The 12,514-nt window shown below is 40.7% G+C and overlaps 1 long non-coding RNA gene across 1 annotated transcript in view; it reads right to left on the bottom strand.

Moving 5' to 3' along the window:
• Window positions 1-11,872, bottom strand: part of LOC139045720 (uncharacterized) — a 209,241-nt gene extending 197,369 nt beyond the window's left edge. The window contains exon 1 of the long non-coding RNA XR_011504726.1: window positions 11,766-11,872. This is a non-coding gene — a long non-coding RNA (uncharacterized lncRNA). The remainder of the gene's footprint in view (window positions 1-11,765) is intronic.
• Window positions 11,873-12,514: the final 642 nt, after the last annotated feature.

Here is a 12,514-nt window from a genome sequence, read left to right as displayed (position 1 = left end):
TCATTCTGCACACAGGAAAACTCAAGGCCAAATTGATGTCCTACCAGCAAGCTTAAACCCTTCTTAAAACGCTGGGAATTTACAAACACATGGACTTAAATTTACAGACTTCGCAAACCTGATCTTTTCATAAATAGGGATGCATCTGCATTTTCTAGGGATTCTTCTGGCTGTTGGGACTTCTGAAACTGAATAAGACCTTGTTTGCTATTCACAAAGGGCTTACCATGTAATAGAAGAAGTAAGACACACACCAAATTATAATACAAGGTACTGCTTTAGTTGGAGGGAAGAAATCCTAGAATGGAATGGCAGGGTGCCCTGCTTAAAGATGGTGGACACAGATGATAAAAGATCTTAAATGCTATGCAAAGAGAAATGTACCTTTTCTATTAATAAAGCAAATATTGACTGATTTTATCATGTGCCACTGTACTGAGTCTTACCTACATTATTTCATGAAATCCTTATAACAACCCTGTGATGTAGGTTCCATCATTATCCTTTTTTACGCATGAAAGAACCGAAGTAACAAGAGGTTAGCGGCTTGCCCAAGGTCAAATGGGCAAATGGCAAAATTAGGATGCAAACTTGTCTGACTCCAAGAACCACTCCCTTAACTGTCTGTTCTCAAGCAGGGGAATGACATGCTCAAGCTATTCTTCCAGAAGATTAATTTGGCAACTGTACGGAGCATGCACTGTCTTTTTCCTGGCCCACAGCACAAGCAGGAATACTTAACTACAGTTTTCTTTAGCTATTTAGAGATTTATGAGAAAGTCATTTCATACTTCTTGGATTTAAAATGGTCATTTCTTTTTGCTTCAACATTTTTTTTTCAAATCATGAGCTGTGACCTGACCTTTTCCTTACTCTCAAGCTCTTCCTCCCTCCACTCCTTTATCTCTCAGTAGAGCCAATTTCTCTCTCAGTGACCATTATTGCTTTCCTAAGGTCTTGGGCAAAAGGACAAGGCATCCCCCACTCAGGCTAATCACCAGAATAGATACAAAAAGGGGAGAGGGGAAGGAATGAATGTGCTCAATATAATTACAAATAACAGCACAATGCTAAAATGTATCCGTTCAAACTAATTAGTTTTGGGGGAGCACTAATAAATCCTAATATTTCTCAAAGAGAAATGGCTTGTAGTTTAATTTATATTAAGCTATTACTGAAGTTTATGCTAATTAAATCTGGGCTTCAATAGCAATTAATCCCAGGAACAATCCAAAAATGTAAATAATGTAATAAAGTAAATAACTCTGTGTGCCCCCCTGAAAGCAACAGGCAGTGTGGGGGAGGAGAGCATCTTGAGTTTGCGTGCATGAGAGCAAAAGGAAAGAGAAATGGTTTCTTGCCTTCTCAGACAGAACATTTGCTCTTTAAAAAGCATAGCTGTGTTCTGCATGCATTTCCTTCAGAGAATGGATCCTCCATTATAAATGTTGAAGATTAGCTCTGGAGGTGTCTTCTGTGAACAAATGACTTGTCAAGGCCCGCCCTGGGAAGAAGATGAACTAAACAGCATGGAGATACAACCCTCCAAGGACAATGCCAGGACTGAAGGCACATCCCAGCAAATGTATGCTGCTCTCTTTGGTATGTCAAATTGCCTTCTGGTCTTCACACTGGTGAAAACATCTACTCGGGTATGTATTCCTACCTTTTCCCCCAGTCATCAAACCTCTAGCCCAAAAGGAACGAAATGAGCCCGGTTATATACATGGTATATCTCTGTGTGCCATTTTTCAAATCCAAACTGTCTAGGTCGTACAGTGTATTTTTTAAGTTTTGCAAAGTCTTCCAAATAAAACTTCATGTAGCCACAGAAGGGGCTAAAGTTTATAAAGGCTGTTTATGGAATAAAATACATACCTGCCAAGGCAGTTGTCCTTTGCACCCCATCTTTGGAACCCTTCAGCATACGAAAAGCTGGAACTCCCGCACCTGCGTTGCTTTAGTGACAGGGTAGTTCTCAGACGTACAGCATTGCCAGTGTGGAGGAGACAGGGTGTTAGCCAAATCCCCTAGGGGTTGAAGTGAGCAAAGCCTCTCTTTCTTGACAGCCCGACTATCCCTCAAGGAGCCAACCCATGTGCACTCTGCTTGATCTCTTTTTCTGGAATTCTCAGTCTACGTTGCCGTGCTGTGAGGATCAAATGAGATGATATGCATCAGAGGGTGCTGTAAATGCTAAAACCCTCTGAAAACATAAGGCTATTATCTTTGAAGACTAAGTGAAGCAAATTCCAACTCTTTCTGAATATGTTTCCCCAAGCAATCAGTGTCTAAACAAGGAGGTGACCGAGAAACAGAGAAGGCAAGATGTAAAGACTGAAGACTATCATTAAGAAAGTACCAATTTGTGTACAAAGTGTCATGCTAGGCATCTGTAGGGGCACTAGCTTACATGTCCTTTAAGTCATGTGTCCTTGAGGCCCCTTGTCTGGGCCACATGCCAACGCTCATGATGATAACAGTCCTGGGCTTGGCCAACCCAGCCATTTTCTCATGGTATAGTTAGCAAAAAGACCTTCATGGTCTGAGGGAACATGGAGGCCCTCTGGAGGTGGGGAGCTCTGGTTCTTGGAATGCAGGTCATACAGGGATGATCCCCCTTGGCAAGCAAGCAGCCTTTGTTCCTCGGCCTACTTAAGCAAGCTTCTCTCAGGTGACAGTAGCAGTGTACACTTCCATCCAGCCGGCGGCCATTGGACTTTCCCTATAAGTAACTCCCAATACCTATATATTTCATTCACTGTCTCCAAGTCTTTTCTTCAGTCTCTCAGGAACCAATGCCGCACTGCTCACTCAGCTTGGGTGTGTGGCACAACAGCATCTACATTTATTACACCAAATTTAATTCTTAAAATTTTCCTCCAAAAGAGATATGGTTGCCCCCACTTTACAGATGGAAAAAAATGAAGCATCAAGGAGGTGAGACTTTTGCTCAAGGTCACACACTGGCTGAACTTAGGTTCAAACCCAGGGCTCATGAATTCGAGCCCCAGGTACACAACACTTGAAAGGGAGCCAATGTTTCCATCTTTGGATTAACCATATTTTTGAAATCTCTGCGATGACTGCCTTTGGAATATGGTCTAAAAGCAGCAGACTTTTTACATGAAATCAGACCTACATCAGCTGGACATCATTAGGAAATGGTTTCCACTTTCCCAGCCTAAAATGCCCTCACCTCGGGGCCCTCCCCCTCTCCTAGCTGTCTATTAAATTCTGCAAGATGCTGATCAAATACCACTCTCAATGAGAAACCCACCCAGACCACTCCATCTCCACTGATCTTTCCCTCCTTGAAATCCTTAATACACTTCCAGGTGACCACATCTATTCCTGGGGCCCTTAATGATATGCATTTGGATGCTGTTCCTGAAATCGTTCCTGGGGTTAGGACTTCTGTGTCCAGAAAAACCACCACCTCTTTGAAAGCAGGCTGAATGTTATCTTTTTTCTTTTTTGTACTCCCTGAGAAGGACTGTATCTATTCTTTGAATATTTAACAATATTTATTGAGTGCTTATTATGGGTCAGGCACTGTACTAAGTATATGTAGTAAGAATTACAAATGATTGACTTCATTGGATTTTCCTCAGACGGTACAATTTTGTACCCGTTTTAAAGAGGGGAAAGCTGAAGTTCAGAGACTATAGTAGCTTGCCCAAGGTTGCTCAGATAGTAGAGAGCACAGCTGGGATTAAAACCAGGTAAGCCTGACTCCAGAGCTGACTCCTCATCCTCTGAATGGTACTGCCTCTTCATGGCACAGGCAATTTACATTGACCTTAACAGACCATGAATCAAGGGTCTACAGAAAAATGCAAGAGCATACACAAAACTCTTTGAGTTTAAATTTGGTTTCAATTTTCAAAGTGCCTAAGGATTTGGAATTTAACATATTGTGCTCCTTTTGTACTATGTAATTCTTCCTTCAGTGGGTTTCTGATATAACAAAATGGTACAGTGGATGGAGGTTTTTGAACTCATATTTGGTGTCATCAGGTTTTATAGTTCCTGCAAGTTCTACACTATAAAATTTTGAATCTGGTATCAGTGCGTGTTATGGTCTCCTCTAATTAAAGCTGAATATAGCAACAGCTCAGCCAGGACTCTGTGGTATATATTTAATGAGAAAAACTTTTGTTAGCATTGACCCATCGCTAAAGGCTCTTTCATCACACTACAAATTACAGAGAAACATTAGTCTGGTCTCACCCAAAGTGAAATTTCTCTGGCATGGCTGCCAATGTCATAGACATGCATCCACATCAGAAAATGTTAGGCATGTTATTAACAAGAGTATAATAATATTAAAAATATGGAAGAATGAAAAAGGATAAGGATTATGTGAATACACATTGACAGCAGAAAGAGTAAGAACAAGAAGACAGAGATGCCAGCACTATGAAAATGAGTGTCAGAAGTGGGATGTGTAAAACTTTGCATCATCATAATTCGTGACAGCTACACCATTATAGAGAGTAGTGCTTGGGAAGTTAACTGAAATCGCCAGATGTAGCATATATCTGGGGTTAGTTCTAAAATACCCCATTTTCCTTTTCACATTTCTCATTTCTTTGAAATAATTATGCAAACTATAATGCAAAGCCCAGAAGGGAAATTCAACTTTTATGAAGAAAACATGAAAAACCTTACACAAGAAAAATATGTTTAAACGTCTTTCTCCTCTGCTTCCCTGGTTTCTCATCTATTTTAATTAAAACTCCCTACTTAGGGGACAAGTGATTTCATACCCTAGGAAACATAAACAAAAATTTACCCTTTTCACAATGTTTTCTAGTCTTTCATTGAATTATTTCTTACAGGTCAAAGAAGGCTTGTACAAAATCGGTTAAACCAAAATGAAACAAGCTGAATGATTTTAATGTGAACATTTTTCACTCTTGAAATTATTCCCACATTGTAGTATATTGTATATGTCCCTTCACTTTCATTTATACACACATCCAATATCATTTGTTGCCGATATCTCTCAGCAGAAGCTCAAAGAGATGTCTTTGCTATCTCGTCAACTGGTAACCTTTCAATATTAAGAAGAACCAGTTGTAGGGAGGCCTTCATCCTTCTTTAATCCAATCCTCAATCCATTGTTTAATATATCCTCCCATGCATGAGGTGCATGCAGGCATATTTCATCCCCTTTGGCCATTTTCATGTTTGGAATAAATCAGAGAAAACATAATATTCTAAATTAAACAGCAGTTTGTAGCATGGTTTTAAAAGATTTACATATGGCAAGATTGCTAGTGCTAAAGATAAAATATTTAGGGTAGATCATTTTTCTCTTCAGATCATCACAGCATGAATATAAAAATATGCATCTTTATTTATGCATTTAGGTAGAAGTATTTTTTCCCACACAGTTGCTGGGAGAACTTATACACTATACCAAACCAAGAAATTTTGGGATACTCCCAGAAAATTATTCTACACACGTGTAACACTTGATCTCTTCCAGGAATTTTCAGGAGCACAATTTCATTTGGTTTTCATAACAGCCCTATGAGTTTGGGAAAGCCAATATTATCCCTATTTTAGAGATGAGAAAAGTCAATGTAATAAGCCCTTGCTTAGTGTCAGAACTGAGGAAAAAATTCTAGCCTCCCGAAACTTTGATCAGTTATCTCTCTACTATGCCATGACAATATTTCATTATTTTTAAAATACCCACTTACAGGGATGCTCATCATAAATAAATTGTGGTTTTGAACTCTGTACATAAGGATGGAAACAAATTCTTTCATAACTCCAAAAGGCTATAATCCAGCAATATCTATAATAATTTAATGAAATATTTACACTCCAGTTACTTGTGTGTGTATCTTAAAAAGTAGGAGTCAGCAAGCTACAGCATACAGGCCAAATCTGATCTGCCATCTTGTGTTTTGTTGTTGTTTTTAACAGCCTGCATGTTAGGAATGGTTTTTACATTTTTAAATAATTGAAAAACATCAAAAGAAGATTTCGTCACAAAAGCAAATAACATGAAATACAAATTTCAGTGTCCTTAAGTAAAGCTTATTGGAACACAGACAACAAATATATTCACTTACATATTGTTTTTGCCTTTGCTACCAATTTGAGCAATTACGACAGAGATCACATGCTCAAAAGCCAAAAATGTTTATTGTCTGACCTATTACAGGAAAGATTTGCCATGCCTATTATAGAGTATACCCTTTTTCATTCCTACTAAATTATCTTTTCTTGATCAGGAAACAAGAAAATGCCCATATTCGGAACACTCTCCATGCAAAACTCATAGAATTTCTGACCTTAGAAAGAATGGTGAAAGTTGAGAGACCTTTTCTGGGATTGTGATTATCTTACTAAAAGTCATGAAAAATTCTATATGACACAGGAATTTCATACTGAGTAATTTAGAAGGTTCTGGAACCTAGCCAGCCCCATTATATTGGAAGGGAGCTACAGGATGGTGGTATAGGAAATTTTAACGGTCTATACCTGGGAGCTCCTACCTAGCTCCTTGGAGTAGCAGCATTGAAACACCTTCCCAAAGTAAAGCAGAGTTCTCCTAATTCCTAGCTTCTAAGAGAGGACATTTTCAGGGACAGAAATCCCCACTTCTCTTTCCCCAAAGCTATTAAAAGTACAAAACATCCAAGAAGCTCCACAGAGCACTGGGGCGAGTTACCTTTGGACGTGGGCCCACTGCAAGCCACAGCACATAACAAAATTGAAATTTCAGGGCATAGCCTCAAACTTCTGGCCCAGTCTGTTAAAGGGGCCAACACACCTGTTAAAGAAACGATGGCAAGCTGCCATGTTTTGCAGTAGTCAGAAGTTCAGTGTCATGTAAAAGACTTTTGTCCCTAGTGCTGAGATAATGAGCTTGTTCCTTCTCAATGATTTATGGGATGCAGATGAGAAACTGGCTGACTGAGGCTTTGGAAGTTGAAAATTTTCTGCTCTTGGCAGTAGTACCAGTACCCTAGAGAACATGGTTTAACTGCTCCAGTTCCATTACTGCCGTCAGAAAAAGTTGAATAACAAATTATGCCAGGTGAATATAAATAATACTTATTTCACTCAATTTGCTGGCTGAAAGGCACTCTGAACTTCTTTACTAACCCAAACTATGGTATTCTGATAAATACTTACTGACATGCTCCAGGGTCCTGTTTGTCCAGAGCAACCAGCTGCTCCCTAAATTACTACCTTTCCTTCAGTCTTAGTCTTACATGCTTATATTTAGGTCTCTGCATTTGCTCCCAATTAGCCATAAGCCTAACTTTGTCTACTACGTACTTAATGTAACTCAATAAACCATTGAATTTTGCTAGAATGCAAAAGAATTTCAGTGTACAAATGGTATACACCTAAGGTTAATGAGTGCCATTTGTATTATAGACTTTGCTTCAAATAGTGATTTATAAATCCTTCTGTCCAATAGAGTAACCACTAGTCACAAGAGACTATTGAAACTTAAATTTAAATTAAGTAAAATTATATAGAATTTGAAATTTACTTCTTCAGTCACACTAGCGTATTCCAAGGGCTCAATAGCCACATGTGGTCAGCGGCTACCATATTGAACAGTGCAGATGTAGAATATTTCCATCACTGCAGGAAGTTCTATTGGGTAACTCTGCTCTATATCTTAACCCACAACAGTTGAATTATCCTTTAATCTTACTCTTATTCTCCAATTACCCTTATAGTCCAAAGCAAAGCTTTTGTCTTTATCCTGCTTTTGTATAAAAAAATAAAAAAATAGAAACTAATATTTTTTGAGTATCTGCCATGTGCTAAGCACGGGTTCTTGGTTCACCCAAATAATTCCATTTAATTCTCCCAAGATAGTCTCAAGTCTTTTGTTCCAAAGTCTACTCTCTCTCAGGCCCCTGACCCACACCATCTCCACAGTCAACTCTTCACTAATCTTTTTGCCATTAAATGAATACTTATGATGTTCCTGGAACTGTTCTAGAAGTTGTCATCTCCCTGATGCTGCTTCTGGGCATCCTATTTTCTCAACCCTTGATCTCTTTGCCTTTCTCAGGAATTCTTCTATAGCTCCTCCTATTGGAAAAAAATGTAGCCCACTTTCTCTCTGCGCATCTTTCCACAGTTTTCCTTTAACAACCCACAGTGATTTCCAGACCTGCCTCCTCCCCATCCTGACCCCTAGCAGATGGGCTATAAAACCATTGACTCCCTCTGCCAAAAATGCAAGGGAAATCTCCTTTTCACAATTTCATTTGGAAATTCACAATTTACACGTGTATATTAAAAGGTAGCCACTGTACATTCATTGCTCTGTGAAAGTCTAGTTGTCTTATTTGAACACTAAATATATATTAAAGGCTGTGGCACCTCAGCTTCAACCAGTCTTCAGAGAAGATGCATTATTTTATCAGAAACACGTTGAATCTCTTAAGCAAGTTCAACGCAAAGTCAACTAGAAAGAGTAGTGGATGAAAGATAGCTGCAAATTCCCTGACATTCCTCCCATCCAGAGGTGGAACGTACTTCTCTTCCCCTTGGATCTGGGCTGGCCTGTAGCTGCTTTAACCAATGGGGGATGGTGGAGGTGATGCTATGCCAGTGCTGAGTTTAGCCTTTAAGAGCACTGGCAGCTTCAGCTATGGTCTCTTCTGGTAGCTGAGGTACCATGTAAGAATTCTGCCTGCCTGCTGGAGAGACTGCATGGAGAAGTCCTGAGACTACAGAGAGAGGGTGTGCAGCCTCCCAGATGTCCCTTCAAGATGCCAGGTATATGAGCAAATCCATCTTGGACCCTCCAGACCAGTCCAGTCACCAGCTGTGCACCACCAAGTGACCCAAGTCTCTGCCAGGTGAAACAGAATAGCCCAGCCAAGTCCTGCTGAACTCCCGTCCCAGAAAATCGTGATAGATAATAAAAAAGTTGTTGCTTAAGCTATTACATTTTGGAGTAGTTTGTTATGCAATAACAGACAGTTAGAGCTTAGGGCAATAGATTAGCTGGTAAGACTGGCTACCTCATTTGGGCATGTTTTAAGATGGTCTTCTAACAGAATCATGAGGAGTTGGGAAACAGCCAGACAGATTTTATGGAAAGAGGAGTCATCCAATGCATATGATGCTACTGGAGAGACAAAAATGATGTGCGTGAGGAAGGAGAAGGAAAGCCCCACTGGTTCCCTTGATTCTCTTTCCCAGTATTCCACCTGCACTCTGCCCAACTTTTAAGAAATGGCCCCTTACTGATATTTGCAGTTTACCTGCCCATTTCCCCACTAGACTGTAAGTTTCCTGAAATCATGGATATCTTGTCTGGATGTGTCCCCAGCATCTACAGATAATATTATAAAAGAATTATGACAGCATTTTGTTTCTAATCCAGCCCTGCTACTCACTAGAAATTGAGCCTTCGGGAACTTAACCTCCAAATACCTCAGTTTTTTCATCTGTCAAACGGGGATAATAGTATGGTACATATCTCATCAGGTACTGAGAATTGAATGAAAAAATATTGTCTGGTGAATGAATTAAAATATCTACTACTTGATAATCTTGCCCTACACTAGCCCTGATGGGCTTGTAAAACCCATCCAAAGTACCCACTCACACATTAAAGGTTAATTACAACACGAGAAGGGATCTCAGAGACCAGACCTGGCAGGGTCCTCAAAAACCAGGCTTTCCAGGAGAGCACATTGTGAGGCTAATTGGAGATCTCCAGTCCAATTCTTTCAGCTGCTTATATCCATCTCATAATAGGAGCTGTCTTGGAGGGGCTCCCAGCCCTTATTGGACTCGGGACGATTGTGAAGGACAGGACAGAAAGGGCTTTTTAATCCTCAGGTTTAAGAGCAATAGCTCACCACTCAACAGCTGGTCCCCGCACTGGCCTCTGCTGGCCTAAGACCCAGTTTCTGAAGGTCTTAATAGGTGCAAATATGGTTCAGCGACCAGGAAACTTGACAAAAGGTAGAGAAAGCAGGGGAAGTGAATGCTGAATCCCTGAGGCTGCACAGACATGGTTCTGTTATGCTGGAAGTGGTTTCTGGTGGGAAGATGGTGGGGGCTGAAGCTGCTGAGGCTCTTACAGCTTTTGCTGGGGACTCCATAGCTGAGGCTGAGCAGGGCCCACAGAGAAGGGACTCTCTGTGTCTCCAAGGTCAGCAAGTTCTAGGGAAGGTCAAGTGTGGCCTGAGAGCCATAACTGCTGAAGTGTAGTTCCTAGAAGAAAAAGGAGAGGGAGGAAAAGGACAAGAAAAGAAAGCAAGCCTACTTGAAGTGAGAACAACATAGGGGCTAAGGATACAGGCACTGGAGTCCATATGCCCAAGCTGGTATCCTGGTTCCATTACTTTCTTGAGAAAACTAGTTGACCTCGCTAAGCCTGTTTCCTCATTTGGAAAGGGCGCACAAAAATAGTACCTGCCTCAAAAGGGCTCTGAGGGTTTGATGAGATAGTTCAGGACATCCTATTTCACGATTATCCTCCTTTTAAAACACCAAACACCTCTTCCCAGAGCTGGCCCGGTGGTGTAATGGTTAAGTTCACGCACTCCGCTTTGGTGGCCCAACGCCTGCAGGTTCGGATCCTGGGTAAGGACCTAGTACTGCTCATCAAGCCATGCTGCGGCAGTGTCCCATAAAACAGAGGAAGATTGGCACAGATGTCAGCTCAGGGCCAATCTTTCTCACCAAAAAAATAAATAAATAAGAAATAAAACACCTCTTCCCCTCTTCTGCTTTTTCTTTTTCCATGGCATTTAACACCCTCTAACATTTAGAAATGTGTGTGTCAATATACTCGACTGTGTATGTGAATATACTTGTATGTATAAACTAGGTATGTATAGTTTATTCTTTACTGTTTCTCTTCCCATACCAGAATTCAAGGTTCAAGGGGACAGGTGTATTTGTCTGCTTCATTTCTTAATGGATCCCCCTTACTTAGAAGGGTGTTCGATGCCTAGCAGATGCTCAGGAAATATTTTTTAAATGAAGGTAAATCACCTGACTCCTAGTAAACACTCAACAGCTGCCACTATTCTTTGCTTACTCCTGCTGCTTAAATCCTGTCTGAATTGCATTCCCAGAAGTTTCATGTTCCATAATGCTGAGCTCACTCCTTTCTTACAGCATTTATCCCATTTTGTCTCACAAATTCTGTATTTGTGCATCTCAGTTCCTCTGCTAGAACAAAAGTGGAGCAATTCGAGTGTTAGGTTCAGTGACTAAAGACCAGGCAGTCTGTGCGGCAGCTAAGAGAATAGGCTTTTGAATCAGATCTCAGTCTGAATATCCACCTCTGCCAATTACTGGGTGCCCTTGGGCAAGCGACTGTCACTAAACTTAATTTTCTTCATCAGTTTAATGAGTGTAATAGTTGTTCTGCACTCATAGAATAGTTTTGAGGATTAAATGAGATACTGCTTTTGACGTGCTCACGCAATGCCAGACACACAATAAGGAGGAAGTGAGCGTCAGCTGTGATAATTCATCTTTGCCTCACTCATGGTAATTTGCAAGGTGCCTTGCACAAAGCATCCAATAAAGCAAGCAACCACTGAACAAATGAATCTCAGATTTAACTCTGAAATAATCCACGGCTCCACACAGTTCTCCTAATGTTCTCTCACTCTGCCCTGCCTTGCCCTCCATTCCAGTCCTCCAAGCCAACTGAGTTCCAATCTCCCCTGCGGACTGACAGCATCACCCCTCACGTTGCCCAGCTCCCACCCGTGAACCAAAGCCGTCATTCTTACAGCAGTCTGGCGGGGCTGCAGGCTGCTTTTCAGGCTGGCTCTCCTCCGGCTTGTCAGAGATCAGGTCAAGCAACAAAGGAAGAGATTAAATGCCAAGGACTTACTGCATTTTAATGCTTGGTTCCTGGCCCATATGTATGCTAAGGGACAATTACAACAATATGACCTTGCATAACAAATGGATCTGTCAAACCAGGCCTTGCAAAATGACTTGCATGAATTCAAGCTTAACTTGTGATCTTCCAAAACACAATTGTTATGTACACACTGGCCTACCATACTCATTTGTGAAGATTGAAAGGAAACAGAAGCATTCATCATTCATTTACTCATTCATTTATTCCTGTATCTGTTCAATAATCGTTTGCTAAGGGCTAGGCTAAGACTGTTGAATAAGACCTAGTTTGCACTTTGAAGGAGCTTATAGTGAAGGTCACAAAAAAGTTGGTTTTCTCTATAGAATAGACTAAACCCAAAAATTTCCCATTCATTCTGGAAAGCTGAGCCAGTGTTTTGGCTTGGGTTGCTATAACAAAATACTACAAACTGGGTGGCTTATAAACAAAAGAAATTTATTCCCTATAATTCTGGAAGCTGGAAGTCCGAGATCGAAGTGTACACAGATTCAGCATCTGCGAGGACCTGCTTCCTGGTTCATAGACTGCCATCTTCTCCCTATGTCCTCACATGGCAGAAGGGGAAAGAGAGCATTCTGGAGTCTAGTTTATAAGGACATTAATTCCATTCAT

The sequence above is a fragment of the Equus asinus genome, chromosome 7, assembly GCF_041296235.1.
Source record: "Equus asinus isolate D_3611 breed Donkey chromosome 7, EquAss-T2T_v2, whole genome shotgun sequence".
Classification (NCBI taxonomy): Eukaryota; Metazoa; Chordata; class Mammalia; order Perissodactyla; family Equidae; genus Equus; species Equus asinus.
The sequence above is the reverse complement of the archived record's forward strand: the minus strand, read 5'-3'. Positions and strand labels throughout refer to the sequence as shown.